Below are 13286 nucleotides of genomic sequence, written 5' to 3'. Positions count from 1 at the left end.
ACTCTCTGGACTCACTGCAGTGCATCCCCTGTGGTGCCATTGCACTCTCAGGACTCACTGCACTGCATCCCCTGTGGTGCCAGTGCACTCTCTGGTCTCACTGCAGTGCATCCCCAGTGGTGCCAGTGGCTCTGTGGACTCATTGCACTGCATCACCAGTGGTGCCAGTGCACTCTCTGGACTCACTGCAGTGCATCCACAGTGGTGCCAGTGTACTCTCTTAACTCACTTCACTGCATCCCCAGTGGTGCCAGTGCACTCTCTGGACTCACCGCACTGCTCGAGCGCGGCAGCCGCTCCAGCCGCGGTAGCCCCTCCAGCCTCGGCAGCCGCTCCAGCCGCGGCAGCCGCGGCAGCCGGTCCAGCCGCGGCAGCCGCTCCATCCGCTGCAGGAGCTCCAGCCGCGGCAGCTGCTCCAGTACTCCAGCCGCGGCAGCCGCTCCAACCGCGGCAGCCGCTCCAGCCGTGGCAGCCGCTCCACTCGGTAGCGGCTTTAGCGGCTGCCGCGGCTGGAGCGGCTGCGGCGGCTGGAGCGTCTAGAGCGTCTGCCGCGGCTGGAGGGGCTACCGCGGCTGGAGCGGCTGAGGCGGCTGGAGCGGATGCCGCGGCTGGAGCAGTGCAGTGAGCCCAGAGAGTCAACTGGCACCACTGGGGATGCAGTACAGTGAGTCCAGAGAGTGCACTGGCACCACAGGGGATGCACTGCAGTGAGTCCAGAGAGTGCACTGGAACAACTGGGGATGCAGTGCAGTGAGTCCAGAGAGTGCACTGGCTCCACTAGGGATGCACTGCAGGGAGTAAAGAGACTGCACTGGCACCACTGGGGTTGCACTACAGTGAGTCCAGAGAGTGCACTGGCACCACTGGGGATGCACGGCAGTGAGTCCACAGAGTGCACTGGCACACTGGGATGCAGTGCAGTGAGTCCACAGAGTGCACTGGCAGCACAGGGGATACACTGCAGTGAGTCCAGAGTGTGCACTGTCACCACTGGGGATGCAGCACAGTGACTACAGAGAGTGCACTGGCACCACTGGGGATGCACTGCTGTGAGTCCAGAGAGTGCACTGGCACTACTGGGGATCTCACTGCCTTGAGAATGTATCTGAATCCCCGGTAGTGCCAGTGCACTCTCTGGACTCACTGAACTGCATCCCCAGTGGTTCCAGTGCACTCTCTGGAGTAACTGCAGTGCATCCCCTGTGGTGCCAGTGCACTCTCTGGACTCACTGCACTGCATCCCCAGTGGTGCCAGTTGACTCTCTGGACTCACTGCACTGCTCCAGCCGCGGCATCCGCTCCAGCCGCCTCAGCCGCTCCAGCCGCGGTAGCCCCTCCAACCGCGGCAGACGCTCTAGACGCTCCAGCCGCCGCAGTCGCTCCAGCCGCGGCATCCGCTCCAGCTTCGGCAGCCGCGACAGGCGCTCCAGCCGCGGCAGGCGCTAAAGCCGCTACCGAGTGGAGCGGCTGCCACGGCTGGAGCGTCTGCCTCGTCTACCGCGGCTGGAGCGGCTGCCGCGGCTGGAGCGGCTGCCGCGGCTGGAGCGCCTGCCGCGGTTGGAGCGGCTGCCGCGGCTGGAGCGGCTGGAGCGTCTGCCGCGTATGCCGCGGATGGAGCGGCTGCCGCGGCTTGACCGGCTGCCGCGGCTGCCGCGGCTGGAGCGGCTGGAGCGGCTGCCGAGGCTGGAGTGGCTACCGCGGCTGGAGCGGTTGCCGCGGCTCGAGCAGTACAGTGAGTCCAGAGAGTGCACTGGCACCACAGGAGATCCAGTGCAATGAGTCCAGAGAGCCACTGGCACTTCTGGGGATGCACTGCAGTGAGTCCAGAGAGAGAACTGGCACCACTGGGGATGCAGTGCACTGAGTCCAGAGAGTGCACTGGCACTACTGGGGATCTCACTGAAGTGAGAATGTATCTGAATCCCCGGTGGTGCCAGTGCACTCTCTGGACTCACTATACTGCATCCCCAGTGGTTCCAGTGCACTCTCTGGAGTAACTGCAGTGCATCCCCTGTGGTGCCAGTGCACTCTCTGGACTCACTGTACTGCATCATCAGTGGTGCCAGTTGACTCTCTGGACTCACTGCACTGCTCCAGCCGCGGCATCCGCTCCAGCCGCCTCAGCCGCTCCAGACGCGGTAGCCCCTCCAGCCGCGGCAGACGCTCTATACGCTCCAGCCGCCGCAGCCGCTCCAGCCGCGGCAGCCGCTCCAGCCGCGGCAGCCGCGGCAGACGCTCTAGCCGCGGCAGCCGCGAAAGCCGCTACCGAGTGGAGCGGCTGCCACGGCTGGAGCGGCTGCCGCGGTTGGAGCGGCTGCGGCGGCTGGAGCGGCTGCCGCGGATGCCGCGGCTGGAGCGCCTGCCGCGGTAGGAGCGGCTGCCGCGGCTGGAGCGGCTGCCGCGGATGCCGCGGCTGGAGCGCCTGCCGCGGTTGGAGCGGATGCCGCGGCTGGAGCGGCTGGAGCGGCTGCCGCGTATGCCGCGGATGGAGGGGCTGCCGCGGCTGGAGCGGCTGCCGCGACTGGAGCGCCTGTAGCGGCTGCCGAGGCTGGAGGGGCTAACGCGGCTGGAGCGGCTGCCGCGGCTCGAGCAGTACAGTGAGTCCAGAGACTGCACTGTCACCTTTGGGGATGCACTGCATTGTCTGCAGAGAGTGCACTGGCACCACTGGGGATGCACTGCAGTGAGTCCAGAGAGTGCACAGGCACCACTGGGAATGCAGTTCAGTGAGTCCAGAGAGGGCACTGTCAGCAATGGGGATGCAGTGCAGTGAGACCAGAGAGTGCACTGGCACCACTGGGTATGCAGTGCAGTGAGTCCTGAGAGTGCAATGGCACCACAGGGGATGCACTGCAGTGAGTCCAGAGAGTGTACTGGCACCACAGGGGATGCAGTGCAGTGAGTCCAGAGAGTGCACTGGCACCACTGGGGATGCACTGCAGTGAGTCCGGAGAGTGCTCTGGCTCCACTGGGGATGCAGTGCAGTGAGTCCAGAGAGTGCACTGGCACCACTGGGGATGCACTGCAGTGAGTCCACAGAGAGCACTGGCTCCACTGGGGATGCACTTCAGTGAGTCCAGAGAGTGCACTGGCACCACTGGGGATGCAGTGCAGTGAGTCCTGAGAGTGCAATGGCACCACAGTGGATGAAATGCAGTGAGTCCAGCGAGTGCACTGGCACCAAAGAGGATGTAGTGCAGTGAGTCCAGAGAGTGCACTGGCACCACTGGGGATGCAGTGCAGTGAGTCCAGAGAGTGCACTGGCACCAATTTTAGCTGCACTGCTGTGAGTCCTTAGATTGCACTGGCACCACTGGGGTTACTGTGCCTTGAGTCCAGAGACTACACTGGCACCACTGGGGTTGCACTGCAGTGAGTCCAGAGACTTCACAGGCACCACTGGGGATGAACTGCAGTGAGTCCAGAGAGTGCACTGGCACCACTGGGGATCCAATGCAGTGAGTCCAGAGAGTGCAAAGGAACCACAGGGGATGCACTGCAGTGACTCCAGAAAGTGCACTGGCACCACTGGGGATGCACTGCAGTGAGTCCAGAGAGTGCACTGGCACCGCTGGTGATGCAGTGCAGTGAGTCCAGAGAGTACACTGGCACCACTGGGGATGCACTGCAGTGAGTCCAGAGAGTGCACTGGCACCACTGGGGATGAACTGCAGTGACTCGAAAGAGTGCACTGACACCACTGGGGATCCAATGCAGTGAGTCCAGAGAGTGCAATGGAACCACTGGGGATGCACTGCAGTGACTCCAGAAAGTGCACTGGCACCACAGGGGAGGCAGTGCATTGAGTCCAGAGATTGCACTGGCACCACTGGGGATGCAGTGCAGTGAGTCCAGAGACTTCACTGGCACCACTGGGGTTTTAGTGCAGTGAGTCCAGAGAGTGCACTGGCACCACTGGGGATGCAGTGCAGTGAGTCCTGAGAGTGCAAAGGCACCACAAGGGATGCAGTGCAGTGAGTCCAGAGAGTGCACTGGCACAACTGGGGATGCACTGCAGTGAGTCCAGAGAGTGCACTGGCACCACTGGGGATGCAGTGCAGTGAGTCCGGAGAGTGCACTGTAAGCACTGGGTATGCAGTGCAGTGAGTCCAGAGAGTGCACCGTCAGCACTGGGGATGCAGTGCAGTGAGTGCAGAGAGTGCACTGGCTCAAAAGGGGATGCACTGCAGTGAGTCCAGAGAGTGCACTGGCACCACTGGGGATGCAGTGCAGTGAGTCCAGAGAGTGCACTGTCAGCAGTGGGGATGCAGTGCAGTGAGTCCAGAGAGTGCACTGGCACCACTGGGGATGCACTGCAGTGAGTCCAGAGAGTGCACTAGCACCACTGGGGATGCACTGCAGTGACTCTAGAGAGTGCACTGGCACCACTGGGGATGCAGTGCAGTGAGTCCAGAGAGTGCACTGGCACAAAAGGGGATGCACTGCAGTGAGTCCAGAGAGTGCACTGGCACCACTGGGGATGCAGTGCAGTGAGTCCAGAGAGTGCACTGGCACCACTGGGGATGCAGTGCAGTGAGTCCAGAGAGTGCCCTGGCACCACTGGGGAAGCAGTGCACTGAGTCCAGAGAGTACACTGGCACAAAAGGGGATGCAGTGCAGTGAGTCCAGAGAGTGCACTGGCACCACTGGGGATGCACTGCAGTGACTCCAGAGACTGCACTGGCACCAATGGGGATGCACTGCAGTGAGTCCAGAGAGTGCACTGGCACCACTGGGGATGCAGTGCAGTGACTCGAAAGAGTGCACTGGCACCACTGGGGATGCACTGCAGTGAGTCCAGAGAGTGCCCTGGCACCAATGGTGATGCAGTGCAGTGATCCAGAGAGTGCACTGGAACCACTGGGGATGCAGTGCAGTGAGTCCAGAGAGTGCACTGGCACCACTCGGTATGCAGTGCAGTGACTCAAGAGAGTGCACTAGCACCACTGGGGATGCAGTGCAGTGAGTCCGGAGAGTGCACTGGCTCCACTGGGGATGCAGTGCAGTGACTCAAGAGAGTGCACTAGCACCACTGGGGATGCAGTGCAGTGAGTCCGGAGAGTGCACTGGCACTACTGGGGATGCACTGCAGTGATTCCAGAGAGTGCACTGGCACCACTGGGGATGCAGTGCAGTGAGTCCAGAGAGTACACTGGCACCTCAGGGGCTGCACTGCAGTGAGTCCAGAGAGTGCACTGGCACCACTGGGGATGCAGTGCAGTGAGTCCAGAGAATGCTCGGGGAACAGTGGGGATGCAGTGCAGTGAGTCCAGAGAGTGCACTGGCACCACTGGGGATGCAGTGCAGTGAGTCCAGAGAGTGCACTGGCACCACTGGGGATGCACTGCAGTGACTCGAAAGAGTGCACTGGCACCACTGCGGATGCACTGCAGTGAGTCCGGAGAGTGCCCTGGCACCAATGGTGATGCAGTGCAGTGAGTCCAGAGAGTGCAGTGGCTCTACTGGGGATGCAGTGCAGTGAGTCCAGAGAGTGCACTGGCACCACTGGGGATGAAGTGCAGTGAGTCCAGAGAGTGCACTGGCACCACTGGGGATGCAGTGCAGTGAGTCCAGAGAGTACACTGGCACCTCAGGGGCTGCACTGCAGTGAGTCCAGAGAGTGCACTGGCACCACTGGGGATGCAGTGAAGTGAGTCCAGAGAATGCTCGGGGAACAGTGGGGATGCAGTGCAGTGAGTCCAGAGAGTGCACTGGCACCACTGGGGATGCAGTGCAGTGAGTCCAGAGAGTGCACTGGCACCACTGGGGATGCACTGCAGTGACTCGAAAGAGTGCACTGGCACCACTGCGGATGCACTGCAGTGAGTCCGGAGAGTGCCCTGGCACCAATGGTGATGCAGTGCAGTGAGTCCAGAGAGTGCAGTGGCTCTACTGGGGATGCAGTGCAGTGAGTCCAGAGAGTGCACTGGCACCACTGGGGATGAAGTGCAGTGAGTCCAGAGAGTGCACTGGCACCTCTGGGGATGCAGTGCAGTGAGTCCAGAGAGTGCACTGGCACCACGGGGGATGCACCCCGGTGAGTCCAGAGAGTGCACTCGCACCACTGGGGATGCACTGCAGTGAGTCCAGAGAGTGCACTGGCAGCACTGGGGATGCACTACAGTGAGTCCAGAGAGTGCACTGTCAGCACTGGGGATGCAGTGCAGTGAGTCCAGAGAGTGCACTGTCAGCACTGGGGCTGCAGTGCAGTGAGTGCAGAGAGTGCACTGGCACCACTGGGGATGCACTGCAGTGAGTCCAGAGAGTGCACTGGCACCACTGGGGATGCACTGCAGTGACTCAAAAGATTGCACTGGCACCACTGCGGATGCACTGCAGTGAGTCCGGAGAGTGCACTGGCACCAATGGTGATGCAGTGCAGTGAGTCCAGAGAGTGCAGTGGCACCACTGGGGATGCAGTGCAGTGAGTCCAGAGAGTGCACTGGCACCACTGGGGATGCAATGCAGTGAGTCCAGAGAGTGCACTGGCACCATTGGGGATGCAGTGCAGTGAGTCCAGAGAGTGCACTGGCACCACTGGGGATGCACTGCAGTGACTCGAAAGAGTGCACTGGCACCACTGCGGATGCACTGCAGTGAGTCCGGAGAGTGCCCTGGCACCAATGGTGATGCAGTGCAGTGAGTCCAGAGAGTGCAGTGACACCACTGGGGATGCAGTGCAGTGAGTCCAGAGAGTGCACCGGCACCACTGGGGATGCAGTGCAGTGAGTCCAGAGAGTGCACTGGCACCACTGGGGATGCACTGCAGTGAGTCCAGAGAGTGCACTGGCAGCACTGGGGATGCAGTGCAGTTGAGTCCAGAGACTTCACTGGCACCACTGGGGTTTTAGTTCAGTGAGTCCAGAGAGTGCACTGGCCCCAATGGGGATGCAGTACTGTGAGTCCAGAGAGTGCTCTGGCACCAGTTGGGATGGAGTGAGTCCAGACAGTGCACTGGCAAAACTGGGGATGCAATGCAGTGAGAACAGAGTGTTCTCTGGCACCACTGGGGATGCAGTTTAGTGATTCCAGAGAGTGCACCGGCTCCAATGGCGATACATTGCAGTGAGTCCAGACAGTGCACTGGCACCACTGGGGATGCAGTGCAGTGAGTCCAGAGAGTGCACTGGCACCACTGGGGATGCAGTGCAGTGAGTCCAGAGATTGCTCTGGCACCACTGAGCTACACTGCAGTGAGTCCAGTAGTTGCACTGGCACCACTGGGGATGCACTGCTGTGAGTCCAGTGACTACACTGGCACCACTGGGGATGCAATGCAGTGAGTCCAGAGAGTGCACTGGCACCAATGCTGATGCAGTGCTGTGACTCCAGAGAGTGCACTGGCACCACTGGGGATGCAGTGCAGTGAGTCCTGAGAGTGCAAAGGCACCACAAGGGATGCACTGCAGTGAGTCCAGAGAGTGCACTGGCACCACTGGGGATGAAGTGCAGTGAGTCCAGAGAGTGCACTGGCACCACTGGGGATGCACTACAGTCAGTCCAGAGAGTGCACTGGCACCACTGGGGATGCAGTGCAGTGAGTCCAGAGAGGTCACTGTAAGCACTGGGGATGCAGTGCAGTGAGTCCAGAGAGTGCACTGTCTGCACTGGGGATGCAGTGCAGTGAGTCCAGAGAGTGCACTGGCACCATTGGGGATGCACTGCAGTCAGTCCAGAGAGTGCACTGGCACCACTGCGGATGCACTGCAGTGACTCTAGAGAGTGCACTGGCACCACTGGGGATGCACTGCAGTGAGTCCAGAGAGTGCACTGGCACAAAAGGGGATGCACTGCAGTGAGTCCAGAGAGTGCACTGGCACCACTGGGGATGCAGTGCAGTGAGTCCAGAGAGTGCACTGGCACCACTGGGGATGCAGTGCAGTGAGTCCAGAGAGTGCCCTGGCACCACTGGGGAAGCAGTGCACTGAGTCCAGAGAGTACACTGGCACAAAAGGGGATGCAGTGCAGTGAGTCCAGAGAGTGCATTGTCAGCACTGGTGATGCAGTGCAGTGAGTCCAGAGAGTGCACTGGCACCACTGGGGATGCACTGCAGTGACTCCAGAGACTGCACTGGCACCAATGGGGATGCACTGCAGTGAGTCCAGAGAGTGTACTGGCACCACTGGGGATGCACTGCAGTGACTCGAAAGAGTGCACTGGCACCACTGGGGATGCACTGCAGTGAGTCCGGAGAGTGCCCTGGCACCAATGGTGATGCAGTGCAGTGATCCAGAGAGTGCACTGGAACCACTGGGGATGCAGTGCAGTGAGTCCAGAGAGTGCACTGGCTCCACTTGGGATGCAGTGCAGTGACTCAAGAGAGTGCACTGGCACCACTGGGTATGCAGTGCAGTTAGTCCATAGAGTGCACTGGCTCCACTTGGGATGCAGTGCAGTGACTCAAGAGAGTGCACTAGCACCACTGGGGATGCAGTGCAGTGAGTCCGGAGAGTGCACTGGCACTACTGGGGATGCACTGCAGTGATTCCAGAGAGTGCACTGGCACCACTGGGGATGCAGTGCAGTGAGTCCAGAGAGTACACTGGCACCTCAGGGGCTGCACTGCAGTGAGTCCAGAGAGTGCACTGGCACCACTGGGGATGCACTGCAGTGAGTCCAGAGAGTGCATTGGCACCACTGGGGATGCACTGCAGTGAGTCCAGAGAGTGCACTGGCACCACTGGGGATGCACTGCAGTGAGTCCAGAGAATGCTCGGGGAACAGTGGGGATGCAGTGCAGTGAGTCCAGAGAGTGCACTGGCACCACTGGGGATGCAGTGCAGTGAGTCCAGAGAGTGCACTGGCACCACTGGGGATGCACTGCAGTGACTCGAAAGAGTGCACTGGCACCACTGCGGATGAACTGCAGTGAGTCCAGAGAGTGCACTGGCACCGCTGGTGATGCAGTGCAGTGAGTCCAGAGAGTACACTGGCACCACTGGGGATGCACTCCAGTGAGTCCAGAGAGTTTACTGGCACCACCGGGGATGCAGTGCAGTGAGTCCAGAGAGTGCACTGGCATCACTGGGGATGCAGTGCAGTGAGTCCAGAGACTTCACTGGCACCACTGGGGTTTTAGTGCAGTGAGTCCAGAGAGTGTACTGGCCCCAATGGGGATGCAGTACTGTGAGTCCAGAGAGTGCCCTGGCACCACTGGGGATGCACTGCAGTGAGAACAGAGTGTTCTCTGGCACCCCTGGGGATGCAGTGCAGTGAGTCCAGAGATTGCTCTGGCACCACTGAGCTACACTGCAGTGAGTCCAGTAGTTGCACTAGCACCACTGGGGATGCACTGCTGTGAGTCCAGTGACTACACTGGCACCACTGGGGATGCAATGCAGTGAGTCCAGAGAGTGCACTGGCACCAATGCTGATGCAGTGCTGAGACTCCAGAGAGTGCAGTGGCACCACTGGGGATGCAGTGCAGTGAGTCCTGAGAGTGCAAAGGCACCACAAGGGATGCACTGCAGTGAGTCCAGAGAGTGCACTGGCACCACTGGGGATGAAGTGCAGTGAGTCCAGAGAGTGCACTGGCACCACTGGGGATGCACTACAGTCAGTCCAGAGAGTGCACTGGCACCACTGGGGATGCAGTGCAGTGAGTCCAGAGAGTGCAGTGACACCACTGGGGATGCAGTGCAGTGAGTGCAGAGAGTGCACTGGCTCAAAAGGGGATGCACTGCAGTGAGTCCAGAGAGTGCACTGGCACCACTGGGGATGCAGTGCAGTGAGTCCAGAGAGTGCACTGTCAGCAGTGGGGATGCAGTGCAGTGAGTCCAGAGAGTGCACTGGCACCACTGTGGATGCACTGCAGTGAGTCCAGAGAGTGCACTGGCACCACTGGGGATGCACTGCAGTGACTCTAGAGAGTGCACTGGCACCACTGGGGATGCAGTGCAGTGAGTCCAGAGAGTGCACTGGCACAAAAGGGGATGCACTGCAGTGAGTCCAGAGAGTGCACTGGCACCACTGGGGATGCAGTGCAGTGAGTCCAGAGAGTGCACTGGCACCACTGGGGATGCAGTGCAGTGAGTCCAGAGAGTGCCCTGGCACCACTGGGGAAGCAGTGCACTGAGTCCAGAGAGTACAGTGGCACAAAAGGGGATGCAGTGCAGTGAGTCCAGAGAGTGCATTGTCAGCACTGGTGATGCAGTGCAGTGAGTCCAGAGAGTGCACTGGCACCACTGGGGATGCAGTGCAGTGACTCGAAAGAGTGCACTGGCTCCACTGGGGATGCACTGCAGTGAGTCCGGAGAGTGCCCTGGCACCAATGGTGATGCAGTGCAGTGATCCAGAGAGTGCACTGGAACCACTGGGGATGCAGTGCAGTGAGTCCAGAGAGTGCACTGGCACCACTGGGTATGCAGTGCAGTTAGTCCATAGAGTGCACTGGCTCCACTGGGGTTTCAGTGCAGTGACTCAAGAGAGTGCACTAGCACCACTGGGGATGCAGTGCAGTGAGTCCGGAGAGTGCACTGGCACTACTGGGGATGCACTGCAGTGATTCCAGAGAGTGCACTGGCACCACTGGGGATGCAGTGCAGTGAGTCCAGAGAGTACACTGGCACCTCAGGGGCTGCACTGCAGTGAGTCCAGAGAATGCTCGGGGAACAGTGGGGATGCAGTGCAGTGAGTCCAGAGAGTGCACTGGCACCACTGGGGATGCAGTGCAGTGACTCAAGAGAGTGCACTAGCACCACTGGGGATGCAGTGCAGTGAGTCCGGAGAGTGCACTGGCACCACTGGGGATGCAGTGCAGTGAGTCCAGAGAGTGCACTGGCACCACTGGGGATGCACTGCAGTGAGTCCAGAGAATGCTCGGGGAACAGTGGGGATGCAGTGCAGTGAGTCCAGAGAGTGCACTGGCACCACTGGGGATGCAGTGCAGTGAGTCCAGAGAGTGCACTGGCACCACTGGGGATGCACTGCAGTGACTCGAAAGAGTGCACTGGCACCACTGCGGATGCACTGCAGTGAGTCCGGAGAGTGCCCTGGCACCAATGGTGATGCAGTGCAGTGAGTCCAGAGAGTGCAGTGGCACTACTGGGGATGCAGTGCAGTGAGTCCAGAGAGTGCACTGGCACCACTGGGGATGAAGTGCAGTGAGTCCAGAGAGTGCACTGGCACCTCTGGGGATGCACTGCAGTGAGTCCAGAGAGTGCACTGGCACCACTGGGGATGCACTGCAGTGAGTCCAGAGAGTGCACTGGCACCACTGGGGATGCACTGCAGTGAGTCCAGAGAATGCACTGGCACCACTGGGGATGCAGTGCAGTGACTCGAAAGAGTGCACTGGCACCACTGGGGATGCACTGCAGTGAGTCCGGAGAGTGCCCTGGCACCAATGGTGATGCAGTGCAGTGATCCAGAGAGTGCACTGGAACCACTGGGGATGCAGTGCAGTGAGTCCAGAGAGTGCACTGGCACCACTGGGGATGCAGTGCAGTGAGTCCAGAGAGTGCACTGGCACCACTGGGTATGCAGTGCAGTTAGTCCATAGAGTGCACTGGCTCCACTGGGGATGCAGTGCAGTGACTCAAGAGAGTGCACTAGCACCACTGGGGATGCAGTGCAGTGAGTCCGGAGAGTGCACTGGCACTACTGGGGATGCACTGCAGTGATTCCAGAGAGTGCACTGGCACCACTGGGGATGCAGTGCAGTGAGTCCAGAGAGTACACTGGCACCTCAGGGGCTGCACTGCAGTGAGTCCAGAGAGTGCACTGGCACCACTGGGGATGCACTGCAGTGAGTCCAGAGAGTGCACTGGCACCACTGGGGATGCACTGCAGTGAGTCCAGAGAGTGCACTGGCACCACTGGGGATGCACTGCAGTGAGTCCAGAGAATGCTCGGGGAACAGTGGGGATGCAGTGCATTGAGTCCAGAGAGTGCACTGGCACCACTGGGGATGAAGTGCAGTGAGTCCAGAGAGTGCACTGGCACCACTGGGGATGCACTGCAGTGAGTCCAGAGAGTGCACTGGCACCACTGGGGATGCACTGCAGTGAGTCCAGAGAGTGCACTGGCAGCACTGGGGATGCAGTGCAGTTGAGTCCAGAGAGTGCACTGGCACCACTGGGGATGCACTGCAGTGAGTCCAGAGAGTGCACTGGCACAAAAGGGGATGCACTGCAGTGAGTCCACAGAGTGCACTGGCACCACAGGGGATACACTGCAGTGAGTCCAGAGAGTGCACTGGCACCACTGGGGTCGCAGTGCAGTGACTACAGAGAGTGCACTGGCACCACTGGGGATGCAGTGCAGTGACTCCAGAGAGTGCACTGGCACCAGTGGGGATGCACTGCAGTGACTCCAGAGACTGCACTGGCACCAATGGGGATGCACTGCAGTGAGTCCAGAGAATGCACTGGCACCACTGGGGATGCAGTGCAGTGACTCGAAAGAGTGCACTGGCACCACTGGGGATGCACTGCAGTGAGTCCGGAGAGTGCCCTGGCACCAATGGTGATGCAGTGCAGTGATCCAGAGAGTGCACTGGAACCACTGGGGATGCAGTGCAGTGAGTCCAGAGAGTGCACTGGCACCACTGGGGATGCAGTGCAGTGATTACAGAGAGTGCACTGGCACCACTGGGTATGCAGTGCAGTTAGTCCATAGAGTGCACTGGCACCACTGGGGATGCAGTGCAGTGACTCAAGAGAGTGCACTAGCACCACTGGGGATGCAGTGCAGTGAGTCCAGAGAGTGCACTGGCACTACTGGGGATGCACTGCAGTGATTCCAGAGAGTGCACTGGCACCACTGGGGATGCAGTGCATTGAGTCCAGAGAGTACACTGGCACCTCAGGGGCTGCACTGCAGTGAGTCCAGAGAGTGCACTGGCACCACTGGGGATGCAGTGCAGTGAGTCCAGAGAGTGCACTGGCACCACTGGGGATGCAGTGCAGTGAGTCCAGAGAGTGCACTGGCACCACTGGGGATGCACTGCAGTGACTCGAAAGAGTGCACTGGCACCTCTGGGGATGCAGTGCAGTGAGTCCAGAGAGTGCACTGGCACCACTGGGGATGCACTGCAGTGAGTCCAGAGAGTGCACTGGCACCACTGGGGATGCACTGCAGTGAGTCCAGAGAGTGCACTGGCAGCACTGGGGATGCACTACAGTGAGTCCAGAGAGTGCACTGTCAGCACTGGGGATGCAGTGCAGTGAGTCCAGAGAGTGCACTGTCAGCACTGGGGATGCACTGCAGTGAGTCCAGAGAGTGCACTGGCACCACTGCGGATGCACTGCAGTGAGTCCGGAGAGTGCACTGGCACCAATGGTGA

This window comes from Anser cygnoides, unplaced genomic scaffold (assembly GCF_040182565.1).
Source record: "Anser cygnoides isolate HZ-2024a breed goose unplaced genomic scaffold, Taihu_goose_T2T_genome scaffold_47_1, whole genome shotgun sequence".
NCBI classification, from domain to species: Eukaryota; Metazoa; Chordata; class Aves; order Anseriformes; family Anatidae; genus Anser; species Anser cygnoides.
Note: the sequence above shows the minus strand (reverse complement) of the source record.